This window comes from Artibeus jamaicensis, unplaced genomic scaffold, assembly GCF_021234435.1.
Source record: "Artibeus jamaicensis isolate MK-2021 breed Jamaican fruit bat unplaced genomic scaffold, CSHL_Jam_final contig_233, whole genome shotgun sequence".
In the NCBI taxonomy this organism is placed as follows: Eukaryota; Metazoa; Chordata; class Mammalia; order Chiroptera; family Phyllostomidae; genus Artibeus; species Artibeus jamaicensis.
The window spans coordinates 8131063-8137579 of NW_026521486.1; positions in this window are offsets into that span (position 1 = coordinate 8131063).

Genomic DNA, 6517 nt, shown 5'->3' on the forward strand with positions numbered 1-6517 from the left:
GGGCCTGTCCTCTCCGGCCAGCTCAGAGGGCTGCACCTCCTGAAGTTAGGTGGGGCCATGTGACTGGCTTTGGCCAATGAAATGTAACCAGAACTAAGGTGTGTCCCTACTCTGGGAAAGCACGTCAGAGCCCATGTGGTATTCTCCACGCCCTGTGTATCCCCTGGTGCGCCGACCAATGAGAGCCCATGTTCCTGATGGTGCAGAGAGGTGGGACCTCCCTCCACACGGGCCACTGACTTGCTACAAGATCAGTTGCCCTGGAAGTTGTCTGGGCCCTCGGTGGCCCGTGTGTCCTTTGGAGTGAGGGCCATCTGAAGTGTGTTCAGATCAAATAAATACACGCTGAGGATAAACTATGCATGCATTTCTGGGTTTGCACTTTGCGCACACTTCCCCTTGCCATTCATTCATTCATTCATTCATGTATTATTCATTCATTCACTCACTGAAAGCAACATTGATGGAATGTCTACCACATGCCAAGTCCTGGGCTGGGTCCCAGGGACACAGCAATGCAAACGACGTACTTGCCACCCTTGATGAGCTCACGACCTAACTTGGGAAATGAACGTGCAGTAACAACAACCACAGGAGGTAAACAGTAGACAGCAGGAGAGCATTTTCTGCGCAGCAGGCACTGCACTGCACTATCTAACTCGGTTCTGACAACCACCCTACACACTAGTGTGTTACTCAGCGCTCCCATTATCTACTGCCCTGTGACAAGTGACACCAAACACAGGGCTGAATGAAGCAATCATTTTAGTGTCTTTGCGTCAGATAGACCCAGCACCTCCCGCCCAGACTTGGGCTCTCTCCCTCCGCCCCTGCTCTTCCCCTAGGCCCCGTCCACCCTCGTATCCACTGCCCGGCTGGCGGCAACCCACAGGCCTGGTGTGAGTCCCGGCTTTTCCATTTTCCTCTGACACGCTCCGCCTCAGCCTCCCCACCCGATGGTGGACACAGTGTAAATAAACTTAACCCTACTGGACCGCACACTTTAAAATGACGAAAACAGTAGGTTTTGTTGCGCAGTTTTAACACAATGACAACTACCATACAAAGCAGAACAAAGAAAAAGCCTTAAAAAATGAAATGGTGGATTTGATTAATTGATTGCTAAGGGCCCCCGATTCTATGGGCGTGTAAGGCCAAGGACACACGATTGAGAGGCAGGGAAGAGAAAGGCAGGCCAGGGAGGTAGAGCGGCGGAGTGATCCGGCCAAGGAGACGGGGCGGGGGAGGGCGGTGCCGGATCCCTGACGTCGTCCCTCTACGCCCAGTGTTTATTCCCCGATTTTCAGCCACCGTCCCCTTCAAAGCTCAGCCCTAACCTCCACCTTCCTCTGCGGGTCGCTCTACACTCGGTGCCGGAGCACGAGGCGGACGGCGGGTGTTCAAACAGCTTCTGAGTTTTCACATTTCTTTTTTCAGCAGAATGCGACCCAGCATCAAGATGAAAGCAATACATATTTGATAAGAAAAAACAGTGATCCGATCATGTTCTCAAACACATCGGCCGCGTCGCCCAGGGCTTCCACGCTCGGCGCCAAGAGCAGGCGCCCCCGCCGGCCAAAGGGCTACGCAGACACGTCCCAGATCTGCTCAGCCTGGTTTCAATATCCAGTTTCCTGTTCCCCAAAGCACTCTCTCCTATCAGAATATGAGCCGCAATTTTGGGTCAGCAAGAGAGAGCCCGGCAGATACGAGGCTTGAAGCCCAAGGGAAGATCCCGTTCCCACAACGCTGATTACACACCAGCAGCTGCCCCTAAAGAGCAGGTGAAGAAATGAACGTAGGCAGCATTCTAAGTACCATCCGGCAATGTCTGCGAGAACAGCCACCCCTGCCCACACACAAGCGAAAATAAAAACATCAGTTGGATGTATTATCCTCAGAAGCCCTCATGGAGACAGGCTGGACGCCAGTGCAGCCTCAAACTCCCAGCTGAAAAGACGGCTGGAGAACTCGGGAATAATGGGGCCATTATTAAGGTCAGTGCAGGTGCTAGGAGGAACACGAGGTCGAGGGAAGAAACCCAGGAGGGCTTCCAGTAAGTGGTGGCATCCAAGCTGAATCAAGAGTGGGTGGCCCAGCAGAAGTGAGAAGGTGAACACCTCCAGAAATGATAACAGCGGTTGTACCTGGGTAGCAACAGATTATGGGCAACTCCGCCTCCCCCTGACCTCCTCGCTATTTTCTATTGTTTCTTTAAAGTGCATGTGTCACTTTTCATAAAATTGTTACAAGAAAGGGAAGGTAGCCTTTTCTTTTCTTTTTTTTTTTAAAGATTTTATTTATCTTTAGAGGGGAAGGGGGAAGGAGAGAGGGAGAGAAACATCAATGTATGGTTGCCTTTTGTGCGTCCCCTGCTGGGAACTGGCCTGCAGGAAACCGGCCTGCAACCCAGGCATGTGCCCTGACTGGGACTCGAACTGCAATCGTGTGGTTCGCAGGCCCGTGCTCAACCCACTGAGCTACACCAGCCAGGGCCGGAAGGTAACCTTTTCAAAGGACTTGGCGAGTTTTCATGAGAATGTGATCCAATGTCCTTGTCATCATGGGGACAGAGAGCCTTTCCCCTCTTGCACCCCCTCCGTCAGCCTCTCCCCTTGCTGGTGTGTTAGTGTCCCGGGGCGGCTACAGCAAAGTACAGCGGGCCGGGGGCTTGACCAGCAGAAATTTACTTCCACCGTCCTGGAGGCTGGATGGCCAGCTCAAGGTATTGGCAGGTTGGTTCCTCCTGAGGCCTCTCTCCTTGGCTGGTAGACGGCCGTCTTCTCCCATGTCCTCACATGGTCTCTTATCTGTGCATGTCTGTGTCCTGACTTTATCGTTTTGTATGGACACCAGTCACATTGGATCAGGGCCCACCCTCGAGACTGAGATGAACTTGATCACCGCCGTAAAGGCCCCACCTCCGAATACAGTGACATCCGGGGCCCCTAGCGGTTAGGGCTTCCACAGATGGACTGGGCAGGGGAGTGGGGGGCGGGAACACAACACAGCCCATGGCACTGGGGGCAGGCAGATGGTGCTGGAGGTGCCCTTTGTCTCCCCCTTTGCCGAGGGAGCGCAAAGAACACAAGTACCAACCTGATTTGGATGCAGAGATGCTGGATGCTGGAGAAGATGCACGTGGGCTGTTAGCGCTCTGGGGCCACCTGGGGGAGGCGCAAGGCACGGGCATCCAGCGGCCAGGAAAGAGCACACTCGCTGGGGGTCCCTTAAAACCACGGAAACATCTCCTGCCCCTGAGGGTGTATGTGCACACGCACGACACACACGTGCACGCAGACACATGCACACACTGCTTCCAGCGATCGTTCTCTTTGTTGCAGATGTGCGTCCACATGGTGATGGCTGAGCTAGAAGAGGCCCAGGAGGAGATGCCATTGCCCTTGTCACCTGGGATCGCCTCAGAGACCTGTGCTGGACTCAGGAGGCGTTGTCGTCTGCTCTCTGAGAGACCCTGCAGACCGACCCCTCTCTGCTTCTCCACTCGCAGCCCAGGAGGGGAGACTCCCAGAGACCACCATTACCAGTTTCTATGGGGTCTTTCTATTTCCACAGCCGTGACCGTGGGGTGCCCTGCTCCAGCCCACACAGGGACCCAACTCTTCTCTGGTTTCCTCTGAGTGCCAGGGAGACAGGGCGGGGTTTCTAGGGAAGGACACAAGCCCAGGTGGCCAAGAGCCACAGTCGCCTCGGCTGCGACAGCCCCACCCAGCTCTCCTCCCAGAGCCCCAGGCCCCTCCCACATCTCACCCTCTCAGACCTCCTCTCTCTCTGCAGCTGTGGCTCCTGACTTCCCCAGCAGGGACCCTGAGTCTGGTCCCCAGACCGCCCTGGGAAAGCCAGGGGTGATTGGGGGCTGGCAGCCCCTGCTTCTCCGAATTTCCATCCATAAAGGCACCCTGGGGTCCTCACCCTCAGTGGCAGGACAAGATCAAGGGTGAAATCCACATGACGAGAACCCTAATCTGATCCATTTCTGCAGGAGTTGGTACCCTTCAACCCCTTCCTTAGAGATGATGTTACATAGCACACACCACAGCTTCCTCTTCAGCTCCATTTTACAGATGAAGACACTGAGGCCCAGAGAGGGGAAGCCACTGTCTCAAGGTCACACAGCGGGTAAGCAGCAGAGCCAGAGTAGGGACTTGTGTGCCCTTTACTACCCTTAGGACTCTCTGTTGGTGGTGAGGGGTGGGAGGGAAAACAAGGCCACAGCCTGGAGATCTGCCTCTCAGGAACAGGGCCGAGGCTCCTTCAACATAATTCACGGTGTCTCCCCGGCCGAGCTCAGGAAGAGCATTAGATCGGGCAGCAGTGGCCCCGCCCACCAGGTCCCTGGACCAGAGGAGATCAGTCTCCTGCTCCGTCGCAGCAGGTGGAAATAGTGTGAACTCATGAAATACCACCAGTGAGGCGAACAGCTGAATGCTCATGTCCTGGCACAGGGCCACGAAGAGACTGCTGACCCACACACACTGGCCCCCACCCGCTGGGAGGCCAGTGTGGCCTGTGGGGACGGCACCGAACAGGGGTGCAGGCAGACAGACCAGGCTCTGGTCTCTGTGTGCTGTGTGACCTGGGACAAGTGACTGGACTTCTCTGAACCTCAGTTTTTATGGCTGGGATCCACTTCTGCAACACATACGTGAAAGTGTCCAGCTCAAGGCCAGGCACAATATTTGGACGAGGGAACAGAAGAGGTCAATGTCCCCATGCTGTGTCAGTCATCTATCCAGCCAGCAGCCTCATGGCGGTTCAGAATAAGGACCCGAAAGCTGGGGGGCAATGCCCCTGGGCACTTCCGCTACCTGGACGCAGAGGCCTCATCAGGGACAGGCTGGGGTTGGGGCTGTCAAGTCCAGAAAGGTCACTTTGGCCCAGAGTGACTCATTCCTTAAAAGTTCAGTGACATCACCTTCACCAAGGACTTACGGCATGAACCTGCCTGGTGCCTGGCACACTTGGGCACTCCCAGAAATCCACCCGGTTCATGGTTTTGACCACCTAGGATCCCTCACCTCTCAGGAGGGTCCCGGGACAGTCCACTCCCCAAGCACTTCCAGAGATGTTGATATTCTGCCCCATTCAAACCAAGCTAGCCACAGCCAATGAAGCTCAGTTCCGGGACTTGACTCGGGTTCTGGGGCAGTGGCCCCCTCTCCCCTGGGACCGGACTCGACCGTCTATGGCCCTGCAGGGAAGGGCCATTCTGTAACCCTCAGAGGACAGCCAGGCTGAGAAGGTGGCCCCTGCAGCCCAAGGTATTGCTGAGAATTACAAAGAGCATTCTGGATCAAGCTGTACCTGAACCTTCAGGGACTTGTTTGTTACATTTTGTCCTTTGGGGGTGACGGGGACAGGTGGTGGGAAATGTTTTTTTCTTACTGAGGTATAATTGTCATACAGCATTATACTAGTTTCAGGGGTACAACATAGTGATTCAATACTTTTATATGCTGCAAAATGACCACCACAATAAGTCTGTCTAACATCCGTCACATGCATAGTTACAGAATTAACCCAGCCCAGCCGGGCTGTCACTTGTGGTCAAAAAAGTCCCGCCTGATAAACCCACTCCCTGGCATCAAGGCCCCCTGTGAGACCAGATTCATAACATGACGGCTCTTGAATAGATTCAGAGCAAAAGGAACTGAATAATTTTCCAAGATGCTCTACTCGGGCTTTAGGGCTTTAGGATATCCCTACCACTTCAGGTGCTATGGGGTGGGAGTGGGGAACACTTCAGAATTGGGAGCCTTAAGTTTAAATCTGGACTCTCTCACTTACTTACCAGCTGTGTGACTTTGGACAAGGCTCTCACCCTCTCTGAGACTTTCCTCAAGCCTCTGAGGACTACAATGAGGGTAACACGAAATAATTTGATACAGCACTAGGTATGTAGTAGGTCCTCAATAAACGCACCCCCTACAACATGGGGACATGTTGTCCCCTCAGATAATTCACCCACGGTGGGCGCCGCCCCCGGCGTGTTTTTCTCCCACTGGCCTCATCCAGAAGCGAAGCTGCAGAGTACAGAGAGGCTAGGGCTTCGGGTCAGAGAGACCCGGGTTTAAGTCCTCCCCATGCTCTGTGACCTCAGGCAAGTTGCCTAACCTCTCTGAGCCTTGTTCCCTTGTTAGTAAAATGGGGACAGCAATGCCTACCTTGTAAGGAGGTTCAAGGGCAAAAGCATAACGCAATGCACAGCACACCTGGCACATTGCTCAACAAACGAGTGTGATGTTTTCCCAGGCCCTAGCCCTTCCCCAAGGGTTGGTCCTCGACTGCCACGTCCCCACTCTGCCGTGCCCCTGCTCTTGGCCTCCCCTGACGACCACCAAAGCTCTGTGCCCGGGCCCAGCCCCTCGCTGGCGGCCCCACCAGAATGTCTTCCCGGCAGCCCAAACCCAGCACAATGTCCCGGCTTGTCCGCTACTCCCTGTGAGACTCGGGTCCATCATCTTGGCCTTGGTTTCTACATTATAACATGAGCAGG